General features: G+C 36.9%; 1 long non-coding RNA gene and 1 pseudogene across 1 annotated transcript in view; both read right to left on the reverse strand.

Moving 5' to 3' along the window:
- LOC140532915 (uncharacterized) overlaps positions 1-26,334 on the reverse strand; it is a 172,753-nt gene extending 146,419 nt beyond the window's left edge. The window contains exon 1 of the long non-coding RNA XR_011976738.1: positions 26,161-26,334. This is a non-coding gene — a long non-coding RNA (uncharacterized lncRNA). The remainder of the gene's footprint in view (positions 1-26,160) is intronic.
- On the reverse strand, positions 18,711-20,097 carry LOC140531175 (cystathionine gamma-lyase pseudogene; annotated as a pseudogene).
- Positions 26,335-26,776: the final 442 nt, after the last annotated feature.

The raw sequence follows: 26,776 nt of genomic DNA on the forward strand, positions 1-26,776 counted from the left end.
TAATTAGAATGCTTAGTGTTTTGGGGTGGGGGGAGGGGAGAAATGGGAAGAAAATTTGGAACTCAAAATTTTGTGGAAATGAATGTTAAAAACTTAAATAAATTAATTTTAAAAAAAGAAATTATCAAGGAAAACTGCCTGATATCCTGCAACCACAGTGCAAAATAGGCAGTGAAAGAATCCACCCATCACCTCAAGAAAGAGATCCCAAAAAAAGAAACTAAGAAACATCAAAGCCAAATTTCAGAACTATCAGATCAAAGAAAAAACTACTACAAGTGGCCAAAAAGAAACAATTCAAATACCAGTGAGCCACATTCAGGATTACACAGGATTTATAAGCTGCAACATCAAAAGATCAAAGATCATGAAACATGATATTCTGGAAGGCAAAGGAGCTAGTACTATAACTAGGATTTACCTACCAAGGAATTAACCAGAATACATCAAGAGAGAAAATGGTCAAACAATGAAATAGAAGAATTTCAAGCTTTCATAAGGGGAAGAATAGAATTAGATAAAAAAATTTCATCTTCAATATCAGACCCAAAAGAAGCATAAATAGGTGAAAAGGGAAAAGAAAACATAAGATGTTCAAAAGAGCTAAATTGTTTATGTCTCTACATGGGAAGTAGATGTAATTCTTAAAAATGGTACTGCTAATAGTACAGCTAGAAAGAATGCACATAGAAAGTTTGGGTATAAGACAAATTTGAGGGAATGACAAAAATAATTGAGGTGAGAAAAAGGAGTACACTGGGTAAAGAAGAAAAGGAAAGATAAAATGGGGTAAATTATTTCACATGAAGAGACATGAAAAACCTATTGCAGTGGATGAGAAGATGAGAGCTTAGGTGATAGGTATCACTTACTATCATCAGTATTGGCTTAAAGGAGAAATAACGTATACAATCAGTTAAAAGTAGAAATCTATCTTACCTGACAAGGAAGTAAGAGATGAGGAGATTAAGTAAAAGTGTATGTGGGGGAGGATTGACAGAAAAGAGAGTAGATCAGGAGAGGTGGTAGACAGAAACAAAACATTATTGAGGAGAGAAAAGGTGAAAGGAGAGAACACAGAGGAGGAAAAATAGGATGGAGGAAAATACAGAGTTAGTAATCATAACTGTGAAAGATAACGGGGTGAACTTTCCCATAATGGAAGCAAATAGCAGAGTGGAACAAAAATCATAATCCTTCAATATGTTGTTTATAGGAAACATACTCAAAGCAGGCAGACACGCACACACACACACACACACACACACACACACACACACACAAAATAAAGGTAAGGGGCTGGAGAAAAAGGAAGCTGGCCTAGCAATATCAGATTTCAAACTACATTATAAAGTGTTAATCATCAAAACTATCTGGTACTGGTTAAGAAACAGTGGTGGATCTGTAGAATAGAATAGGTATATAAGATACCGTATTCAATGTCCATAGCAACCTAGTGTTTGATAAACTCAAAGACCCCAGCTTTTGGTATAAGATCTCACTATTCAACAAAATCATCTGGGAAAACTAGAAAGCAATAGGACACAAACTAGGTATAGACCAATTACTCACATAAGGTGCCAAGATAAGGTCAAAATGGGTGCATGATTTAGACAGAGTGGGTGACATAGTAAGGAAACTGGAAGAGCAAGCTGTAGTCTACCTGTCAGATGTATGGAGAAGGGAAGAATTCATTACCAAATAAAAGAGAGAGAACATTATGAAATGTAAAATAGATAATGTTGATTATATTAAAATAGAAAGATTTTGTGCAAACAAAATCAATGCAACCAAGATTAGAAGGAAGGCTGAAAGCTGGGAAAGAACCTTTATAGCAAATGTCTCTGATAAAGGTCTCATTTCTCAATGATATAGAGAACTGAGTCACATTTATAAGAATACAAGCCATTCCTCAATTAATGAATGGCTAAAGGATATGAAGAGGCAGTTTTCAGAAGAAGAAATCAGAACTATCTATAGGTATAGGAAAGAAATGTTCTAAATCAATTTTAATTAGAGAAATGCAAATTAAAACAACACGAAGATACCACTTCACATTTATCAGATTGGCTAATATGACAAAAAAAGGAAAATGATAAATGTTAGAGAGGATGTGTGAAAATTGGAACACTAATGCACTGTTGGTGGAGTTGTGAATTGGTCCAATCATTCAGGAGAGCAATTTGGAACTTTGCCCAAAGGGCAACCAAACTCTTTGTATACGCAGTATATATCCAACAATATCACTACTAGTTAATGTAAAAGGGAAAAGAACCTACATGTGCAAAAATATTTATAGCAGCCTTTTTCATTGCAGCAAAATATTGGAAACTGAGGGGATGTCCATCAATTGGGAAATGGCTGAACAAGCTGTGGTATATGACTGTAATGGAATACAATTCTGCAATAAGAAATGATGAACAGACAGATTTCAGGAAAACCTAGAAAGACTTGTGGGAAGCGATGCAAAGTGCAACAAGCAGAACCAGGAAGATGTTGTACACAGTATCGGCAACATTCTGTGATGAGCAACTTTGAATAACTCAGCTCGACAGCAACAAAATAGTCCAGGACAAGTGCATAAGACTTGTACATACAGAGAAAATGCCATCCACATCCAAATAAAGAATTGGACTCTGAATGCATATTGATGAATATTTTTCACTTACTTTATTCTTTTTCATGTTTTCTTTCTTTTGATCTGATTCTTTCACAACAGTGACTAATGTAAATATATGTTTTATCTGATAGCACATGTATAACCCAGATCAAATTGCCCACCATTTTCAGAAGAAGGAAGGGGAGGAAGAGAGGGAGAAAAATTTGGAACTCAAAATCTTGTAAAGCTCAATGCTAAAAAATTGTCCTGACATGTAATTGGAAAAAAATAAAATACTATTAAAATTAAAAAAAATAAAATAGGTGCAGACAATATAAAACACTTAGGAGTCTCTTTGCCAAGACAAACCCAGGAACTATATGATCACAATTACAAAACGCTTTTCACACAAAGCGAAATTCCATAAGGAAACATAAGGGCAAGGACTCTTGCTTCTTTAATATGCATTAAATGAAGATTTTTGTAACTTGACTCAACACAACTCAATGTTACTTTTTGTGGAAATAACCCTCTTGTACAATAATCAATTAAACTTGGCAATCAGCCAAGAATTAAGATAATAAAGATGACTATATTCAGTTATTAAACTGAGACTGGCAAAAGCAAATGATTACATAGAAAAAGAACTAGGAGGATTTTAACTTTCAGACCAAGTATATAATAAGACTTGATCATTAATATAAAAACTGCATCTAGTAAAATCTGACCATATATTAACACACACAGGTATGGCATTATCATGAAGAGAAGACTATACAATAAAGTTATGTTGACACCAGTTGCATCAATGATATTCAGGGATAACATATGGAAAATATGGGGTTTTGTACCTTTAATTTCTAAGTTTCTAAATGATGATTTAACAGTGCTATGGGAAAGGATTTGGCAGTGAAGAAAAGAAAATATAGGCAAGAAAAGAGAGATGTCTCCTTACATTCAAGGAGAGATACTAAACAAAGGTCAGTGGAAGAGTTTGGGGGAAAAAAAGGCAAGTCATTCAAACCTACTGTAAAGCCAAAAGCAAATCACTCTCTGAAATACAGAAATCAAAGTGTCCGATGCAAATGTGCAGAGGCAATTCCTGAAGTGCCAGAGGTTACTACGAAGACTATGTAATAGTCTGGCCACTTTATTTGAAAGTTGATGTTACAGAAATGGAGACTTAGGCACAGGGCAACAAGGCTGATACTAGCATTTGCAGATCTTCTTAGCTCTTCAAAGGGGTTAGAAAAATGACTGAGTCCTTTGAAAAGGAGGAGATTAAGAGAAAATTTCACTGAGGGTAAAGACATTTCTATAAAGCAATTTAGTGCCTTCCAGAAGAAGTAAGACTCTGAGCAAAAGTCCCACTATTTAAGATAAGAGGGGATGAGCATACTAGCCTAGAGAAGGGGAAAGGAAAGAGAGGAGGGGGGATGTGGGATGATTAATCCTCTCCAAGCTCAAGTTCTAGGTCAATTTTTTAATTCTGTCTACTACCATGATCATAATAAAATTCAAATTGATTCAAGCTTCTATCTCTGAGATAATTCCTTGGGAGGAAGTTACACAGAGAGAAATCATGTTTTACCTGTCAACCTGGCTCCTCTGGTCAAAGAGGTCAGCTGCCTCACCTCCTCTAAGGAAGATACATTTATGTGTATTCTCTGAACCATCAGAGAGTCCTTGGCCATAACAGAGCAGATCTAAGAGCTCAGCAGACAAACACTTGAATAATCTGGTGTTTGGACCCCCTTGGCTTGAGGTATACCCTTCTTGGACACCACACAGCAGAAGCTACACATGTGCTTATTATAAGCACAGAACAGCAGTATGTACTTTCAGGAAAAGAAAATATTCTTTCCTTTTATTTCTCCCATTCTAGCCCTAAGCAATACTACCATACACATGGGTTTCTTAAAATGTTAGTAAATTTTAGAAAAGAGGATTTTGAGGGAGGTGAGATGGTTTTTTTTTTTCTCTTTTTATATCATCTAGTGTCCTAGTCTGTTGCTAGGAACAAAAAAGGGTTTCCCAGAAGCATTACAGAGGGCAATAGTACAAGGAAATAGCCATTTATTTGAACAATTTGGTTCCAATATTGCATACCTTCCCTGGAAATCATGAAGGCTATGCTGGGAAGCAAGGGAAGGAAATGAGGACAAAAATCACACACACCCCATCCCCTCTCCTCAAGAAGAGAAAGGTTTAGAGCTCAAAGGTTGTACAGGGAAGAAATATAGTGAGGAATATCAATAGAAAACTTCAACAAGAGAATCATCAGTTCAAAGAATTTCAGAAATGAAAGGGAATTCAGTGGCTATCTGGTCTAAACTATGGGAAAAAGAAATCCCTTACTATAGCATCCACAAAAAGTGCCTCTGTTTGAAAACCTCTAGTGAAGTTCAATCTGCTACTTCCTAAAGCAGACTATTCTACAGCTGAAGACCTATGCTTATGAGAAAGTTGTGGGATGGGGGTGTGTTTGTGGATAGGTGGGAGAGTGAGTAGGTAGGTGTTGCTGTATGGGTTCTCTCCCCCGGATCAAACCTAAATTTTCCCTTTGCAATTTCTTTTACCTATTCTTCTTTCTTTATTATGGGACAGGATAGAACAAGACTATTCCCTCTTCTGTATAACAGCTTTGCATAATTAAACTCAGTTCTCATATAACCCCTGAGAATTCATTCGTCCAAGCCAAAAATCTACAGTTCCCCCAACCAATCAATATACAACATTTACTCAGGTCCTTCACTATCCTGATGGCTGTCCTTTGGACTTTCTCAATCATATCAATGTCCTCCTTAAACTGTGGTTTTACAATTAATTGAATCCAATATTCCAAATGTGATCTTACCAGGTCACAGTACAGAAAAATAATTGCTTCTTTAGTTTTGTGAGCTATGCCTTTCGTTTGAAGATCACGTGTATTAGTTCAGTGAGTACACTTGGATTTCTATTTCTTGACAATTATCCTATGATCTTAAGACGCTCAATATCAATAAAATTTTTGACTTACATATCACACTTTTGACATACTGAGCTTGCAATGAAAGGGAAAGAGAAATAAAGAATAAGTATTTACATAGCACTGACTACATGGCAGGTACTATGTTAAAAGTACTTTACAACTATTATCTCTGTTGATCCTCACAATAACTCTGCAAGGTAGGTGTTCTTATTACCATTTCAGAGTTGAGGAAAGTGAAGCAAAGAGAGGTTAACTCTCCTTGCAGAGGATCATATAGATAGTAAGTGTTTGAGGCTAGATTTGAATTCAGGTATTCATGATTTCAGTCTAATATTCTATCCTTTCCATGTCTTAGCTGCCCCATGAAAATATACGTGTGTGTGTGTGTGTGTGTGTGTGTGTGTGTGTGTGTGTGTGTGTGTGTGTGTTGCCAGGCACTGTCCTAAATGCTTTACAAATACTGCCTTCTTTGATCCTTACAAAAGCCCTGGGAATTAAGTGATGTTATGATCCCCATTTCATAATTAAGAAAACTAAGGAAAAAAGAAGTTAAGTGGTTTGTCAAGTTCACACAGCTACTAAATACTGAGACTGGATTTGAATGCAGGTATTCCTGACTCCATGCCCAGCACGCTACCCATCGCACCAACTCAAGTTTATTTTCACTTCCCTTCCTCCCCCCAAAATTGTTATTTAACCACAGGAAGCTCTCACCAATCCTTCAACAGTAAAACTGACTTTTTAATTTAAGTGTAACATGATTTTTAATACATTGATCTCTAATGACTTTTGCCTCATTGGACTGAGGTCAATGTTTTAGTCTGTCAAAGCATTTTTAGATGCTGACTGCTGCCTAGTGTGCTGGCACTCCCTCCCTGCTTTGTGTCATCTACCTGTTTAATAAGCATGCTAACTATACCTTCATCCAAAATGATGATCAAGCCATTGCTGCCAGTAAGGCTGAGTACAGACCACTGGGATACTAATACTGCACACTACAACTGCCATCCATCCAGTCATTTAACCACTTCTGAGTGAATCTAATACTATCATCATCTGCTTTAGAAGGATTAAACAAACTGCCCATGGGCCTCCTCTGGCTTTAATATTTCTGAGGGCAACTTCAATTGGATTAAAATGTAAATAGAAAATATTTAACAAAATAAAATACCATAAAACAAAAATAATACTAATATGAGCAGTTGAGTAGTCTCCATTTCTATTGGATTTTGACAATACTGCTCATCTACATCCTTACATCTTCTCTAGAAGAACAGAATGAGATACTTATTCAAATACTACTAAACCCTAGGTAAACTGTATTATTTCCCACATCCATCATTTAGCAATTGAGTCTTTTTTTGTAAGCAGCATATTTAATCTGGCATGATATGTTTCTGATCAAGACAGGTTGGATCTTTGTAATCACTAATTCCTCTTCTGGATTTTCATTAACCATCTCTTTAATTAAGGGTTCCAGAATTTTGCCATCAGTCAAATGCAATGATCTATAGTCTGCAGGTCAAAGTTTATAAGTAGGAGGTAGAGACTCTCAACCTGCTATTTTATTCTCCTCCTTACTAGAACAGAATAGAGGAGACTAACTGAGTCTACCTTGAAGGTGGGTTCCATCATCTTAGCAATCTACTGCAAAAACAAAACATTCTGATAAATCTAACCACTGAAAAATTTAATTTTTGTTAAAAGAACAAATGTGACTTCTAGCAGTTCCTACAACTCCAAGGCCTGCACATTTACTCCATTCCCTTTCAACTACAGAATTTCCGATTGGCTGCATAATCTAAGGGAATCTTAAAACCTATACAAAACACAGTCCATACTGAGAGTGAAACTCCTACCATGCAGTTGTTTTCCTTAGTACATGAATACATTACTCATATTTTCGGTTTGGCTATTCCTGAAACTCTGCCTGGGCTTTGCAATGATAATTTAATGGGGAGATCTTTCTCATGCATTAATAGACCCATATGACCTGCTTGGGTCACATGGAAGTCTGCGTCACATAGAGCCTGTGGTGGGAGGAGCTTGCTGAAGGAGTGGAACAGGAAAATGCAGAGCTAGAGCAGAATTGACAGAAATTTTGGTCAGAGCAGTCAGAACTGAAGGATGGAGGCAAGCAGGCAGCTGGCTAGTGTGGATAAAAGAGTTTGTTTGTTATTTGTTTAAGGGAAGCCTGCTTGTGATTTGTTTAACGGAGCTAGTTTGTGTGAAGGCTAGCATTGTTACTGTTTATGGATTTTTGTTACTATGATGGATTCAGCTTTCTGGTGTCTGAATTACTGTTTTGGTTCTGCCTTCCTTGTGCACAGTGTCTATTGTGTTTCACAATTCAGAACTGTGCAGGGATATTCATGGCCGCTGTAGGCGCTGTGAATATCACATTGGTGATACAGGCTTTCAAGGAACTCATGTTTGGAATCTTTCAAAACAGCTATCACTATTGAACAGAAGAGGATATGGAGCTCAGGAAGGTGAAGGTCAAACAACTACTCAGAGGCAGGATTGGGTCTAGATACCAACACTTGATTCCTCGTTCACTCAAAATTTCCCTTACTGCTTTGTAATAATGGAAATATCATAAGGCTCTATATAAATGTGGGCTATTATTATTGTTATTGTTTCTATAAAGTTCCCTCTCTAAAATGTCAAACAGTTGGAGACAGAGGGAAAAGAGCAAGTCAGTTTGGTGTGAAAAATCTTATTGACTCAATGAATTTCAATCACTGATCAAATAAAAGTAGCCTATGAGAGTGGGAACAAATGGGTCAAATTGATACTCTTTCTATGATAAGCAATCTAAAATTAAGAACATGTTATTCTTATTTAGAAGCATGGTTTTTATGAGACTATGTCACAATCTGAGGGTCTTTCAAAAACTAACTTATGCCATTGAACTAAAACTACTTCAATTCTTCAATGATTCATGATCTTCTTGATATACCAGTCTCCTCCAAAGCAATAGCCATACCCTTTAGTCCTGTGTGAACATTAACTACATCCTTCCATAAATCCTACACCCCAGACCAGTGTAAAACATAACTAAGAAATATTTAACAAAATTAATGAAAACACAATGCAACTTAAGTAATGTTAATTTGTGATTTTTTAAAGTCATGATGTGACTAGTTGGAGTCTTTTTTTATTTGAGTTTTGGCACCACTGCTCTACAAGAAGTCAGGTCAATGTACTTGGGTCCTGACTCTAGGTCTCAACAATGACTGAGTGCCAATACAGGAAAAGGGCTTTCAGAAAACGTTCTATTCATTTCACAACATGCTACTGCTTTCTGAGACATATATTTGTATCTATAATATCTATACTTAGAGATATTATTGGGGGATAAAGGGAGAAGGGTATATCATAAAGTAATGGAAAGAATGTAAGACTTATAATCAGAAAGATCCAGGTTCAAATCCTGTATCTTACAGTTTCTAGGTATGTGACCATATGGGAATCATTTAATATTGCTGACCTTTAACTCCTCAGCTATAAACTGAAGCACACATACCTGTAGTTCCTACATCACAGGGTTGTAGTGAGATGTATACAATGTAGATGAAGGACTTTGCACATCTTAAAGTAAAGGCATATTATTGGCAGTTATTATTACATGGTTGATATCTATTATGCAATTTTTCCCTTGTGTTTTGTCATTGACATTATGTTGTTACCTATTTACACTTACTGCATGTGTCTCTATTGCCCTTTGGGGGAAATAAAATTTTGTATCCTTCAGCATTATAGCATTACATGAAGAAGAAGACTTATGTTAAAAAAAAAAAAAAAAAAGATGAGTCTCTCTTTCAGGAAATAGCTTTGAGATCACTGAAAATACTATATAAAAGACTCTCTTCAACACAGTAAAGTATGTTGGAGTAGAATGGAATAACTATCTCATAACTCTTCCAGTAAATTTTTTTTTTCAATCGAGCAATTCCCATGTCCCCCAGGCCAGCATACTTCCCCCATTTCCACTCTACTGTAGAATGAAGATTATTGGTTTTATAACATAAGCAAACCTAGAAAGCTAAAATACAGTTGTCTCCTAAGAAGCCAAAGCTGTTATTAGGGAGCCATCTTCCTTAGTGTACCCAACTAGGAAAACCAGAAAAATCATGAAATCCAAGGACAAATTCAATATGCACATTTTTCTATTATAGGTTCCTACACAGACATGAGCTGGACATGTGAGAGCACGACAGATGGGGTACAGGCAGAAAAAGTTGAGGCAACTAGTAGTTGAGGCAACAAGTCTATGTTGATTACCAGCAAGTCATGAAATGCTAGAACATGAATTTGTGTAGTTAGGGGTGGAGAATAAAAACCTAGGATCTAGTCAAGGAAGCTCAGAACTTGCAGCTATGTCATGCTGATTTAGAACCAGGGCTCAGAATTGGAGGAAAATGGATTGGAGGAAAATGATCAGTATGAATCAATTTTAAACAATACACCTGAGATCCTTAAGTAACATAGCATTCATTTCCCAGACCTGAGATAATACAGATAATTACAAAAGATGAGCCTTTCATTCCTTCTAAAAGAGCACAGAAACTGATGCTGACAAAAAGTTATAATTTAGGAAGGATGGAAAAATGAGTAAAAACAAGAAATCTGACTATAAAGATACATTACGAAACCATCAACTGAGACACAAAATCAGAAGAGAATAATTCCATATCATCTACAAGCAAAGTATCACAGAAATTCGAAGAGTTGCCACAGCTCTCCTGGAATTCCTTCAAGAATGTAGGTGTTTAAAAATAATAATATTACTGAAGTGATAGCTCTAGAGAATGATAACAAAAATGGGTGATTTAGAGGAAACAAATTTGGACTTAGAATAGAAGAAGAATACCTTTCTCTGACATGGCTAGGTATGTAACCTTGAACAAATCAGTCAATCGCTTTAAACCTGCTTCTTTTATTAAATTTGAAATATCAATGATTATGTCACTTACTTTACAAGGATGTCATGAGATTACAATGAGATAATACATAAAAAGTTCATTGTTATTATAAAATATCCAATAAACGTAAGCAATAATTATTATCAAAACAAATTATATTAGTACAGATACTAACACACTCACTTTTCCACTGTACTTCATTAGCCCCAGAATGGAGAAACATAATAAATTCAATAACACACAAAGCACCCCAAGGATGAAGTAGGGACACAATAAACGTGAACTAAAGAAAGAGTGAAAAGTTAAGAGTATTAAGTACAAAATCATAAAATGAACCTGGAAAAAAAAATAAAGGATTGAAAATTATGTAATAATAGGCCCTTTAAAGATGCCTGAAAGCACTTACCAAGTAGAGGCAGAGGGGCTATTAATGGTTATTATGCAGAAGTTAACGACAGAGGAAGGTTGGTGCTTCCGAATGGCTGCATGAATTCTTCACTTCACTACCTAGAGTAAAGCTGATGGCCTTTGTCAGGAAATTGGGATACATTTTCCAGGAGGAGACTGAAATATTAAAATTATGTGAATTAACCCTTGCAAATAGTTAGAAATGCTAGAAAGATAGAAATATTAAGGATGGTAAGCAACAGAGTCCCAGGAAATTATCTTATTAGGTGAAAGGACTAGAACTGACTATTAAGATTATAAACGACTTTGAGAAAAAGTTATTTTGAAGACCTCTAACTTTGATTTGACCTTATTTAATCCACTGGGGGCTCACAAAAAGTTGCCTTTGAAATATAACAAAGAGTATTTGCAATGCCATTTTCCTGGTCTTATCATAAAAAAAGGAAATCTGATACAGTCCCTGCCCACTGGCCTCTTCCTATATAAAAATAAAATCATCTCAGTTTTTCTCCTAGTTTCTGATTGCTTCTCTCTCCTTATTTGTTTTTTTTCTTTCTCTGACTTTGAAAATGAGAATTCAACAAGATTATCCGAAATCTTCTTCATCTCTTGTTTCTTTATATCTTTTCCTATGCCTTTACATATCAACATATGTCTTGCACTCTCATATAGCAACTGATAGAGAGCTAATGTATGGCTCTGGACATCCAGGTTTAAATGCAATGTGTCTTATTTTGGGGGTATCTCTAAAAGGTCTCCCTCTCTTTCTTTGGTATATAACATTTTCACCCAGAGCTCTCTCTCAGAAGTCTCAAAAGATAACTCATCCAGGTTTGCATAGCTCTGGGTAAAAGGGCACCCTCATTCTTTGTAAAGTACTAAACATAAGAGTTGTAAGAGGTACAGTATAATTTTTATTCCATATAAAGATGCAAAGGATTCACAAGAGCCTATAAACGGATAAAGCCATAAATACACTCACAAAAGCCCCCAAACAATAAGAAACAATTCTCTCCCCTCCCTGTCTCCCCCAACCAAAGATTCCACTTTTGCTAAAAGTCCTAAAGTCTTTAGACACAGAATCATTTTGTTCCATTGGCAAGAGGAGAGAATATTCCCAAAACATTTACAAAATAAAAACTCTCTTTGAAAGCCTTTTGGCTTACATGTCATATCCAATCTTTTGGGTCAAATTCTAATAATTAGGCTCATTTTATAGGAGTTCAGAATTTTGGAGGATTCAGACCTTGAGTTAATTAAATATCGGCATTTCAGATAGATTCAACATTTAAGAAAGATAAATATAGCTCACACTTACAGAGAAGCTACTCAACAATAATTAGCCGATCTCTAAACAAAGCACACACACCCCTCTTTTGAGAAAATATCCAAACATTCTACGCAAGCAAAGGTGGCTAGCTCTGCGCCAAGACTTCAGACTCCCAGAAGTGACTCAAAGATAGAGGTTTACATTATTTTATATTACATAAAAAATAAATAAACTGCTAGGTAGCTCAGTGGAAAGTATATTATCTAAAGTCAGGAAGAGATAGAGCTGAATTCCAGGGGCAGAGTCAAGATGGTTGAGCAGAGAAAGAAGCAGAGCTCTTTCAACATCTTCTCCAAACTAATTTAAAATAATGCCGCAAATCAAATTCTGCAGTGGCAGAACCAACCAACAAAGGACTGGGGTGAAGAATGTTTTAGCCCAAGACAACTTAGGAGTTTGGAAGGGCAGGTACGTTATGCTAAAGTGAGGACTGGCCCAGAAACCATGTGATGGAAACAGCAGCAGAAACTGATTTAAGAATTCTCCAACTAAACCAGAGAAGCAGTAAGGGGACTGGGCAACTAGTCAGAAAAAGACTACCAAAGACACGTGTACTAGCACCGAAGGCAGGACAGGGCTCTGTTTGACATCTATCTAAACCTATTTCTGAATCACAGTTCCAGGGCAGAGAGGAATGCTTGCTGTCCCAGGGGAGGAGGGCCCTGAGGAACAGAATCTCTTGCAGTCCAAGGGAGCAGAGCCCCAAGAAGTAATATTATTTCCAATCCCAAGGTAGGAGAGAACAAACCTCTCCCCAAATTATATTACTTGGGAAGCACCAAAAACTTCCAAAATCCCACAACTAATGCTGAAATTAACAGAGGAAAAAAAAGATTGGGACAGCATCCCCACCTGTACCCCAACTCCTAGAACACAGCCTAACTTTAACATAATGGTCAAGCTCAAAGAATGATTTGGAAAAATGAGGAAACAGAAAAAAAAAAAAAAAAGAATCTGACCTTAAAAATTACTTTGTTGATAGAGAAGAGTGAGACACAAACTTAGAAGACAACAATGTCAAAACAGATAACAAGCAAAATCTCAAAGAAAAAAATGAAATTCAAATCAAATCCAAGACAAATTCCTGGAGGAACTAAAAGAAATTATTTTCAAAATCAAAGAATAATGGTAAAGGTAAAAAATAGGAAAAGAAATGAGAGCAGTGCAGGAAACTATTAAAAGAACAATCTTGATTGTCTTTGATATTTTTTAGAAAAAGCTACAAAAAATATTGAAGAAAATATCACCTTAAAAACAGAGTTAGCCAAATGGAAAAAAAAAAATATGAAAATTCATTGATGAAATAACTCCTTAAAAAGTAGATTTGACCAAGTGGTAAAAGAAGTATAAAAGCTCAATGTAGAAAATAATTCCTTACAAATTAGAATTGGGCCAGTAGAAGGTAATGCCTGCTTGAAACATCAAGAAACAATAAAATGAAGTCAATAGAATGGGAAAAAACTGAAGAAAATGTGAACTATCTCATTGGGAAAAAATGACTTGTAAAATAAATCAAGGAGGGACAATGTAATAATTATTAGGTTCCCTAAAGGGCATGATCAAAAAAAGAGGCTAGATGTCATATTTCAAAAAATTACCGAGGAAAATGTCCCTGTTATTCTAGAACCAGAGATTTTAAAAGAAATTGAAAGAATCTACTGATTATCTCCTGAAAGAGACCAAAATGAAAACTGTCAAAAATATTATAGATAAATTTCACAGTTCCCAGGTCAAAGAGAAAATACTTCAAGAAGCCAAAAAGAACCAATTCAAATACTGTAGAGCCACAGTCAGGGTCCCACAAGCTTTAGCAGCATCTATGTTTGAAGATCAGAGGGCTTGGGACAGTCAGGGGTAGGGAATCTGTGGCCCTTCTAGGTCCTCAAGGGTGGCCCTTGGACTGAATCCAAACTTCCTAAATCAGTGGGAGGGCACAGGAAGGAGTCAATTTGGGAATGATATAAACAAATGGATGAGTAAAAAAGAGGGATGCACTGGGAGAAGGGGGAAGAAAGAGGTAGAGTGGGGGAAATGATCTCAAATAAACAAACAAACAAATAAAAGAAAAAAGTCATTGAGGTAATTAGTAGTAGGAGCACAACTAGCTCATGAGATTAAAACTATCATTCAAAGATCTGAGTCTCCCAGTAAATGCAGAGATGTGTTAGAACTTTAAAATGGCTTTCTTATGACAGAATATATATCTGTGTATGTATATACACACACACACACATATTTATCAACATACGTATGTATTATAATATGGAACAATAAAAATATCATAAATTTAAGAAGCCCTGACTTCAAATTCAACCTGAGAAATTTACTAGTTATGTAACCCCAGGGAAATCCCTTAAGCTCTGTTTGCTACAGTCTCCTCATCTGTAAATCATAAAATAGTAGCAAGACCTACCTAACAAGGTTGCTGTGAGGATCACATGAGATAGACTTGTAGGTACTTTACCTTTAAGTAGTAAGTGTTTTATTTAATTAATCTGTCATCATCATTGGTTTTTTTCATCATAGTTGCTATTGTTGTTACACCCTTTGTGGACATAACAATGTACAGTTGGCAGTCTCCTGTCACTAACAGTCTTGAGTAAGTTATACAAGTACGCCTATGTGGTTGCTAAAATTCTTTTGGTCTCAGTAACCATAGCTATGGCTTCATTAATCAGTAACTTTGATTATTTATATGACCTGCTTGACTTGATTAGCTTTGTTTCAAAGTGATAAATAATTTGTGTCTGCAAGGGAACTCCATTCTCTCTCCAAACCACTGCATTTTTATCATATGCTGAATTTGAGATGTTGCAACACAAATAATGGTATAAACCCACCTCTATTACTCCTCTTTCTCACTCTTCTAGCATCAGAAAAGACTATCTCATTCTATAAGACTAATCCATTAATGCTATTTATTTATCTCTTTTTCAGTTTTATGTTTTCAGCATAAGGTTACTGATTTCAACTCAGTTAAACAAACGCTTACCAAGTGCCTATTATTGTCAAGGTACTTTGCTGGGTCCTGGGATACAAAGAGGGAAATAGATCCCTGTCATCAAGGAACATATATATTCCATCCAGAGGCAGTGATGGGGATGCGTGTCAGCAAGTGCTTATTAAGTGCCTACTATGTACCAGACATTGTGCTAAAACTCAGAGTCACAAAGAATGGAAAAACACAATCCCTCCTCTCAAGCTTGCAGTTACACATACATAAATGTAGGGTAATTGGAAGTGTAAGATAACCTTTATAACTAGAGAGAAAATAAAGAAGAAAGAATTTCTTTAAAAAAATAGCATTTTGTATGAGCAAATCTGCTTTATCAACACAACACTATGATGCATACAGTTTTTAAAAAATCTGTCAAGTCATCACAATGATTAAATTTGAACTCTATTTAATTGTGATTAGTTTGGAGACAACCAGTAAACTAACTGGTTATTTATTACAGACTCTTAAAAGATACAGGCATAGAAACTTACCTAGATGTGCTAGGAAAAGTGATCAGCAAGTCAAGTTGAAGTCAGAAGCTCTTAAGCATCCAACTCATACAATTCCACAAAATCAGCTCATTTGTCTTGATGATAACTAGGAGTAGCACGGAGGTTTCCTATGGATAACCCACTGTGGCTATGCTTGATTATTTTGGCAAATGATAACTGGAAACTAAGCACACAATTATTAATGACTTAGATGACCACTTCTCATTTTGATTCCACCTTTCTGTATGTGTTTGTGTATATGTACACACACCTATGTGTATATATATCCACCCATCCACATGTGTGTTTGTATACATATATGTATGTGTATATAAATATATGTGTATACACACATATAAGTGGGTAGGGGGTCATGTTCATCAGAAAAATGTGCTTTCTTCTTTTACCAAGAAATTAGTGGACTCTGAAATACCTATGATTTATCAGTGATTTTTAGAAATGGAGAACCAGAAACTAATAGTTCATTTCTTATGATACTAATTACCCAATTTTATTGCCATTTTCTGTGAATTTAGGGTTTAGATCAGTGAGAATTATTTCAGAAACATATAAAACTATTTCATGAGATTACTAATAATACTAGAAGTGCATTTCTGTCAAAGTAGAGAAAAACTGGGGGAAAATGGTTCATCACAACAAAGAAAAGATCTTGAATATCCCTGAATCTCTGAGTAGAAAGAAACAGTCATAGACATAGTATTGGAATTCAGACCCAGAACAGACCTTGGAGATCAACTAATCCAGTCTTGTTCTTTTAAAGATGAGGAAACTGAGGCCAGAAAAAGGAAGCGACTTCCTAAAGGTGACATAAAAAAACTGCAACTGGAAGAATAGATATTTTTTGTGTGCATTGTATACATTGTCCCCCATCCCTCCAGGACTTCATAGTCAAATAGGGAGTCTCCACTGCCTTGTTTTGTACTTGATATTCCTTCTTACCATATTGTATCATAATTCCTGAAGAGAACATCCATTACTAAAAATGGTGGCAGTACTTTAAATTTCTCATGGCATAATTATGGAAGCAGAAAAGCATAATGCGAATAGCACTATTTTTTCATTAAAGCTTTCAGTTTTTTAAACATATTACCAACTTACTGTTTCCTTCATATGCATATAATGTTTTCTCCTTGTTGGTTGCTTCCCCTATACTCTAATTTTTCTTCCTTATCCTAAAGGTAGTGAAATCGTAGGTTCCACAGGAATATGTCTATAGAAGGCAATCAATAAAATACTGGTTGAACTTTGTGTAAGTAGACAGAGATGCTTTATCTAAAAGTCTGAGTCTTTCTACAAGTCACTAACTTGCAATCATTCTTCATCTATCTCACAAGGAATAAATTTATCCTTATTTCACATGCACAAAGATACATGTTTTTGTGCAGTTTTGTTGTCCTATACCTATTGCTGGTTGAATTAATCAGTAAGTCACAGAGCTTAGTGATGTTTGGTGGAAAGTTTGAGTTTTTCTGAACTGTATAAAATACAGAAAGAAAGGACAATCCAAGTCATTAGTCCCAAATAACCTAGATCCCAGTTTACTGAACTAACTGGTGGATGTCTTTGCTAAGCTTTAAGTAATCATGAATAATAGGAGAAACCCAGCAGGATTGGAGAAGGGCAAATGTTGCTCCACAGTATAAGGCAAGAAGGAGGGAGTGGAAGGAGGGAAAAGGGGGAATTTAGAACTCAGAATCTTATAAAAGCCAATGTTGAAAATGAAAATTTAATTATTTTTAAAAAAGAATTGTCTTGACTATGAGGAATGTCCTTGGTTACTGAGGAGCCTTAGATTCTATTTATTGGCAACCAATATCCTTGATAATAAATTGAACATGCTAAGGGGAAAAAAGAAAATAAAGAGGATAGAGGTTGCATATTATAAAGCAGTGATCTTAAATTCCTGTCAACATTTTTTGACTGTATTATTAAAAGGTTGGGTAATGTGCATTAGCATACATGGGGAGGTTTCAGTTTGCTCTGAAGAAAAATCTTAATAATGAGTGCCTTCAAAAATAGAATGGAAGCACTAGGTCCCCTTTTGCTAGAGAACTTCATGAAAAGGCGGAATGTGGGTTTTAGGAAAAGAAGAAGAAACAAAGTAAGAAAAAGAGAGAAAAGGAGGAAAAGAGGAAGGGAGGGAGAGTAGAAATGGATATTTATTAAATTCCTACTATGTGCCATAAATTGTGCTAAGCGATTACAAATATTATCTCATTTGATCTTTACAACAACCCTGTGAAGAAAGTACTTTTATGATTCTTATTTTATAGTTCAGGAAAATGAGATAGAGGATTCTTTCTGATGTGCCATTTGGACCACAAGTCTGCAGAGTTCTGTTTCAGCTCTGAAACTGTTTTAAGGAGAAATAAGGGAGGTAAGTCAGGAATAGAGGAAAGCTACGCTACCAAAGCTTTCTTTTTTATTTCCTTCACATTTGCGATATAGATTTACTAAAACGGAAAAAGGGATTTTGAAGACCCCATTTAAAAATCAGTAGAATTTCACATTATGGTTTCAAGTTCTGATTTTAGTACCACAGCCATAATTCCTTAAACCGCTTAGTGGATCTAAGTTGTTGGTGGTGTGTTTGTGCTTGGTTCTCAAAGAGCACCATGACATCAAGATGACATGACTTGCAGTTGACTTTGATTTGAGTGAGGGAAGGCTGTGCAAGGTCCCCAATCTTGCTGGAGCAGAGGTTAGTGGCCAGCTCTAGGTACTGTCCACATAAGCTAAACATGGACAGTTCCTTCAGCAGTGTCAATTATTCTGAAGGCCACCAGACATTGAATCACCATCAGAGCACAAAGAGAATAAAAAGACATTTTATGGCTGGAAGATGCAAAATGGCAGCCCACAATTTAGCCTCCTTTGAGAAGAAGCACAAATATAAACAATAAAGTATCACCAGGAATTAGCCTGGAATTTCACAATCAGAGAGAGAGAGAACAGCATCTTGAACCATGATGTCTAATCGCTGAAAGTTTACAGTATAAAAAGGTAATGAGGTGCCTAATGTGGAAGATGCCATGGAAAATCTTCAAATGCAAATCACTGGAGGCTCCTTAGTAGTCTCTGCAATTATCGATCATTCTAGGAATCCAGGCTCTCAGTAGCACGTCCTGGAATTCTAGTTATGGCGAGTATAGATTAAGGGTGAGCAGCCTTCAAAGCCTGTTTAACATCCTCCAAGAGATCATCTACATCCTCCAAGCCAACAGACAGCTGGATCAGAGTTTCACTGATTCCCAGCTCCTGCCTGTCTTCCTTAGGCACCGAGGCATGAGTCATGATGGCCCTCAAGCTCAGCAAGGCTTTCTTATCCTCCCAGACTCTCGGCCAATGTGAAAATCTTCAGGCTCTTAAGGAAGGCTTCTGCATGTGCGAGCTCACCCTTGATATAAAAGGTGATCATTCCTGGGCAACCTGTGCACTGGCACTAAATTAGCTCATACTGAGGATGAGATGACAGACCTGGATAAATGACCTTTTCCACCCGAGGATCCCCCTCCAGGAACTTGGCCACCCTTATTCCACTTTCAAAATGTTGCTTCATTCGAATGTGCAAAGTTTTCAGACTACGAAGGCAGAGATAACAGTCAAAAGGAGATGGAACAGCTCCAAGAGCATTTTGCAAGAAGGTGAGTCTTTTATATAGGTATTCAGAATTCATTGAAACCAAACCCATAACAGCATCACTGTGGCCGTTCACATACATTGTGCCTGAATACATACAAATATCAGCTCCCAGGTCCAGAGGACGTTGGAAATACGCTGACATGAAAGTGTTATCTACCACTAAAATAATTTCATTTCTGTGGACCACTTGAGCACAGCCTTCGATGTCAATGATCTTCATGATGGGGTTTGTGGGAGTTTCAATCCAGACAAGCTTGGTTTCTGGGGCGATTGCAGCATCCAGCAGCTAGAGTTTGGAACAGTCAACAAAAGAAATCTTCCAACCCATCTCAGAGGCCAGACGCAGGGAGTACCTGTTTGTCCCTCCATACTCATCATCCGTACAAATGATGTGGTCTCCAGCCTTTCAGAGATGTGTGATGTTCAGTGTGGCTGCCAAACCTGAAGCAAAGGCCAGACAGTATTTAGCACCATCCAGAGCTGCCACAGCCTTCTCCAAGCAATTCCGAGGGGGATTTCCAGAGCGGCTGTATTCAAAACCCGCGTGCTGGCCCGGTGCCGTCTGCTTGAAGGTGGTGGACAGCGAGATGGGTGGCACCACGGCCAGTCTTGTCCACTGCTCAGGCTCCTGGCCCGAGTGGATGGCGTCAGTGCCAAAGTGCGGGAAGTGCGGCTGGAAGTCGTGGTTGGAGACTCCCGGCTCCCGCATCCTCTGTGGCAGGGACGGCGAGACGCTCGCCTTCTGGTGGGAGGCAGAGAGAAGGGAGGCCGGGAGGCAGCACAGAAAAGGGAGGCAGCGGGAAGGGACCCTGGAGGCAGAGAGAAGGGAGGCCAGGGGAGGGTCCCCGGGCGCCGCAGCAGCAAAGGAAGACTACCAAAGCTTTCTTGTAATCAGTCTTCCAAGTTCTAACCGGTTAATAACCAAGTCAGGGAACATTTATTAAGTACCTAAATACAAATGCTGAAAGAGAAAGATAGTCCTGTCCATAAGGAACTTACAATCTAATGGGGGGAGCTGACACTTAGTGTAGCAACATACATCTACTACGTGTAGGAACTATGTTCTATGTGTAGGGATTTTTAAAATGTGGATACCAACTGCAATGCAACATCACTTCCCTGAAACATGCCTTTACTTCTTTTCAAATAAATATGAATTTTCCACTTCTCATTTTTTAAAGAACAGGAGCAATGAACGCAGTGGCAAAACAGGTGGATTGGAGATCAACTTTAAGTCAAGAAAACATCTCTCTGGATCTCAATTCCCTCAACTGAAAAATGAGAGGCTTGGACAAGATGAGTGCTACAAACCTTCTGGATAGAATATTCTGACATCACTTTCCAAGGATCACATTCCATTTGGTGTCATCTTGTCTGTGTTAGCTAGAGTTTATAACCAGCTGCCACAAAGGATGTTACTGTTACGGACTACTGGGGTGTTTTCTTTTACGTGATTATAGTCACTGTCTGCCGATGCTTCTGAATTTTTAGAATTCCACCACATGCCTCAGCTGGTTGCTAACCCCAGAACCTCTCTCAACTCCTAGGGCCTTCTTATCCCAAAACAGTCATTTTCTATGCTAACCATCTTCTTCAGGTGGTGAGATCCTCTTGGGGCCTCCATTTAGGAAGAGGGCTTGCCAACCAGCTTTCATTCTCTTCCACTATGCTTCTGACATTCTGGACTTCAGTGTCATGTTCCTGCATGAGTATCCTTTTTCCCCTCCCCTCCTTTTGAGCATGTGAGTGTGTGTGTATGGTATGTGTGTATGTGGGCATGTGTGTATGTGTGTGTGTGCGCACATATATGTGTGTGTGTATGTGGTCTCCCTCCATTAAATATAATCTCCTTCAGGGTCAGTCCTACCTTTCCTTTTAGTTTCATTTTTATATTCTGCTTAGAACACTGCCTGTCACATAGTAAAAACAAAATAAACACATTTTGCCTAGACAGTGGTGCTTCACAAGAAGAAAATGCTCTTTGGGCAATTTATCCTTCCTCTAAGAAAACTATGCACTCCCCCAAACTGCACTCATCTCACCCATCCACCACTACCACCACTACCACCACTACCACCACCCCTACTCCCGCTCCACACACATTGAATAATCTGGAGTTGTGAGACAGTCAATCAGAAGTCAAGGACTTTAAAAAATAAATTTCTCCTATGAGAAGATAATTAGCCAAGAAAGAGATCCAGTCCTTGACCTGAATTCATATTCTAGTTGTTTCAGCAGAGCAGGGAAGAATACTTGAACTTTGAGAGGAGCAAATGGTGTCAACAAGGTAGCATCTGAAGAAACTAGTAAACCTAGGGCCAAGTTCTGCTGAATATGAGCAGCATGAGACAGGTTTCCAAGCAACTACTAAGCCCAAGTGATATAAGCAGCCTCAGACTCAATCCCCCATCTACGCAGGACTACCTGCGTTACCTGGTTGAATTCTTTGCATATTTCACCAACTTTCAATTGGGTTTCTTGTAGTTTCAATTAAACTTTCTTTCTTTTCATTAATCTCCCAGGTTTTCCTAAGCATATAGATTCCAGTTTGAACAGTACCATTTTTTTTCCATCTCTGCCAAATGTTTATCACCCCACTAATCCTTCTTTCTAAGAAATAATCCATTTTCTGTCAGACTTGGACATTTTTTAGTTCTCTTTTCTCCTGATATCCCCACACTCTATTAGAGGCATCATCTGAGGAGTTTGAATTCAAAGGCACATTATTATGGTTCTGAAGCCTCAAGTCTGGATGGAAAGACTGAAGTTCAGTCATTCATCAATAAATATGCAACAGCTGTAAAGAAAGAAGGGTCATTCTGGAATCCCACAGGGCTTTGCAGCAACCTGCACTCCTGTGTTTAAGTAGAGACATGAAAGCTTTTTATTTCCAAAGACATCTTTAAGTATTATAAATGAAGAATGTAAAAAATCATGAATTATGCATGAAATGAAAGCACTGTGGAATTAAAGCAACTTTATTTGAATATTTGAATATGTCTTCATATTTGTGTACAGGCATTTTAACTACATTTTATCCCCATTTCCACATGACTCCTTAAAGCTATATCAACTATTTATTTTGGAAGACTTACAAGTGGTCAATCTCACTGTTTCAGAAACTAAATTTATTCCATTTCTAAAATAAAGTTCATGGTCTATGGATATTTAGGATAATTATTATGAGGACAAAATCCCAATTAAAGAATTTTAGTTCATGCCATGGATGTCTCTGGCACACATCTTGCTCTTCTTGCATTAGATGAGCATTGAGAAACAAAGTATTTCCTTTATGCTCAAGCAGCCATGATAAAGAATTCCAAATTATAGAAACTAAACACATTGTATGCCTTGGACAATTTCCCAGAGAAATGAGTTATTAAATTGAGTACCAATATTGGTCCATGTCCTAATTCAGGTCAACAGCTTTCTAAATGGATCATTAGAAGTCATTATATACCATTTCAAAATCAAGAGCCTTTGGAAAAACAAAGAAAATGTTATACATATTAGTTTTATTGCATTTCCAGACTGGGTATCCCTTTCTCTCCCAGAATGAAAGTGGAATAGACATGGTCATATGCCCAATACTGCTGCCTACTTGTACAAAACTTTTGACCTCACCCATCTTCAACCTGGGCTGGTTTGGCCCTCATTAAGCATAAGGTCCCTCCCTCCCCCTGGGGAGGAGGACCTGTCATATTCATGCAAGGCTTAGTGCAGATGCTTGATTAGCATCCTGATTAGATTTAGGCCCATTGCAACTCAAAACTCTACAACTTAAGCAATCCACCATCCTCAATTTCCTTGGGGGCAATAATTACAAGCATGCACACAGTGACTAATATTTAAAATCACTAAAAGGACCAGACTTTTTCCCATCAATTACTATAAGAATTTTTATTTAAAAAATAATTTTGCTATATTTTTCTTCATCCTCTTGTTTGTACCAATTAACATTAAACACAAATAATTATAAGCAAACGTTGTCATTGTATTTTCATCTTACTGTCTCTAGCCTATGCAATTGCACCATGTCAAGTGATGCAACTTGGTCATTTGAGGTATTCTTAAAAGCTGTTCCTACTAATGAGTGAGCCAACGAGGTGCCAGGGGGCTACCATGAGAGATTGCTGAACTTAGAGTGGAAACAACAAACATAAGTTCAAAATATAGGAAGCATCTTTAAAACCTTAAAACATGATATGTTAGCTATGATCTGTATTTTTGTCTTTATTTTTTCAACAACATCTAGAATATGATACATAATTTTGGGTGTTGCATTTAAGGAAGGATATTGACAAGCTGTGGTCTAATGGCTAAACTTTGAATTTTAATTCCTTTACAAAAGTCCAACTTGAACATCTCATTCTTTTGTTGATATGACACTGACTTCTCAAATACAGTGTCAATATGCAAAACATTTTTAAAAGTTCTAACCCACCAAAAAGGATTTTAATTGTAATCTGGAGCTCAGACACCAAGTTAAGTATAGAGAGGATCATCACGCATAGGCTCCCTTGAAAATATCCCTCTAGCGTCTATGGCAACCCATAAACAATTGAAAAATAAAAGAGGACCCTCAGTGTATATCATTTCCTTTTCCATTTACAGCAAAAGTAACAGAAATTGGGACTGAGGGTTTTAAAAATCATATAGCTTTTACTCAATCCATAATCATTAACTAGACCATTGGAATTCAAAGTGTGAGAACCTGTTCAATAAACAATTAATTGATATAATAATGAAGGAACTATATCCTATCTTAGCATTAAATGGAAATAGACATGCACAAAAGGAAATTACAACTAAATGGAAGAATGATTAACATACTGTCTATCTTTGGAACGGAAAATAAACACGTTGATGGATATGGTTTAATTGAATGTCAAAAGGCAACAAGAATCATCACTTTGTGAGATAATTATTGGTCATCTCAAATTACATAATTCATGAGTAACTTGCAATCTGAAGATCTTTTCAGTATGTGAAACTACATTACTGAGGACAAGGAAGCATAAATTTTCTCTGAATGACTCCATATCACCTTCCAAATTAAAACATATTTTGGTACTCAATGACTTTGGGACAAAGGTGAAAATAAAGGAAGACAGTGAAACATAATTTTAAAACTGTGGTTCAACGTTCCCTAATTAATCAATGGTCAAGGACTGTGAATAGGCAGTTTTTAGAGGAAGAACTCTAAACTATCACAAGTTCCATGAATTATGTTCTAATAATTAAAGAAATGCAGATTAAAACCACGCTGAAATACTACCTCACACCTCTTAGAATGGCAAAGCTGGCAAAAAAAGGGAAAATGACAAATTTAAAAAGGCTATGGGAAAACATGTTTTTTTAATGCAAGGTTAATGGAGCTGTGAATTAATCCAGCCATTCTGAAAAGGAATTTGGAACTATGCTCAAAAAAGCTATTGAATTGTATTACCTTTTGTGTCACCTGTATTACTACTAGATCTTTACTCCAAAGAAATCAAAAAGAGAGAAAGGACACATATGTGCAAAAATATTTATGGGATTGGCAAATTGTATTGAGTGATGAAAGACTGAAAGAATTGGTGATGTTTCACATAAAAAAAGGATAATGAAGGGAGAGCTAGTATAGCTATCTTTCAATAAATTAATGTCTATCTGGGCAAAATGGATAAGACTTGTGTATATATCTAGAGGGCACAACTAAGGTGGATATTATTAGGATGCATGTTTTGATATCAATAGAAGGAAGACTTTACAGCAACCAAATCTGTCCCCAAAAAAAGACTCATTTGTAAGCAAGAGACAGCACCCTGACTGATAAAATTGAAGGAAAAACTATTTACAAGGGCTATTGTAGAGGGAGGGACCAATATCAGGTGGAAGATAGGGTCAGATTACTTCTAAATATGAGAAATTTAGTCTAGTGATTTCCAACTCAAAAGTTTCTATGAGTACATATGGTCAATCAATAATTTCAAAGCTGCTGTTACTAAATTCAAGGAATTACTCTCTAAGCTTCAAAAATCTGAGAGATTAATGATGGAGAATAGTCCTCAGTAAAACCATCTCTTGAACAACTGAAAAATATACTGTATCAATTTGTACCAAAATATCCAATTCAATGTATTAAGAGAAACATATCCCTTTAGTATAGAAGTTTATCTGGTAAATCAAAATATTATCTACTGCAAGCTTTCTTAACCTTCTTTTGAGTCAGAGACCCCTTTGGCAATCTAATGAAGCCAAGTGACCCCTTCTCAGAGTAATATTTTAAAACATATAAAATAAAACTTATAGGACTAAAAAGGAAGGCAAAGATTTATGAAAATAAAGATGTAATTTTCCCCACCCAAGTTCATGGACCCCCCAGAAATATATTCATAGACCCCAAATTAAGAATTTCTGATCAAAGCCATCTAGGTGAATTTATGGAATTTAAGGAAAGGACCTATAAGCATCCACTTTATTTGTTATTCAGTCATTTCAGTGGCATCCAACCCCCACTGGGGGTTTTCTTGGCAAAGATACTTCACTGATTTGCCTTTTGCTTCTTGTAGCGGCAAGCACCCTGACACATCCAGAATGACCTGCTGGCACAGGTTCTTAGATCTACTTTTCTAAGGATAGCAACTTAAAAGGGGGTGAACAATCTTTTTTAAATCACATGTACCAACAGAGAAAATGCAAGCAGAGAAATAGACAGGATTTCTATCTGACCATAAGCAATACATATATCACAGATCAACAGAGAGATCCAACATACACACATAGTTACCTGAGAGACAAGCACCAACATCTAGGTTTTCAAAGCTGGGAGGCTGCTTAAGGCTACCCAGAGTTTCATCAGGAGCATGAACCTTCTTTCAAAGAATTAGCCCCAAAGCAAAATCTCACCTCAGAGTATTTATACACTTTTCACAGCCAGAGGGCATCATGACTCTTGGGACCCAGTGGTTCATCAGGAATTAACAAAAGGTGTGGGGCTTCCTAGAAAACAAGCCTTTCCTAATCAAGCTTCCCTTAATGGGTTCCACCTGAGGCCTGTTAATGAGTGGGGATGATCTTTGACTTCCTCCACAACAAGCCTCCCCTAATCAAGCAACTCTCATTAACCTTACACTTCTCCAGGTCATTTTATAGATATAGAAATAGGAAAGTAGGATTAAGTGATTTTCCCAGGGTAATACATCTATTAAGTGTCTGAGGCAAGATTTGAACTCACAATGAGTTTTCTGGACTCCAGGTCCAGCTCTCTAACCACTGTGTCACCTAGCTGGCTATCTATACTGTCTGGATCCCATTTCCTAGGGGCAGGGGCAGGGGCAGGAGATAGTTAGTGCTAGAGGCATACTGCATTTTTTTCTTTGTGTTTAACGATACTTTTTTCTCCT

The sequence above is a fragment of the Notamacropus eugenii genome, chromosome 3 (assembly GCF_028372415.1).
Source record: "Notamacropus eugenii isolate mMacEug1 chromosome 3, mMacEug1.pri_v2, whole genome shotgun sequence".
NCBI lineage: Eukaryota > Metazoa > Chordata > Mammalia > Diprotodontia > Macropodidae > Notamacropus > Notamacropus eugenii.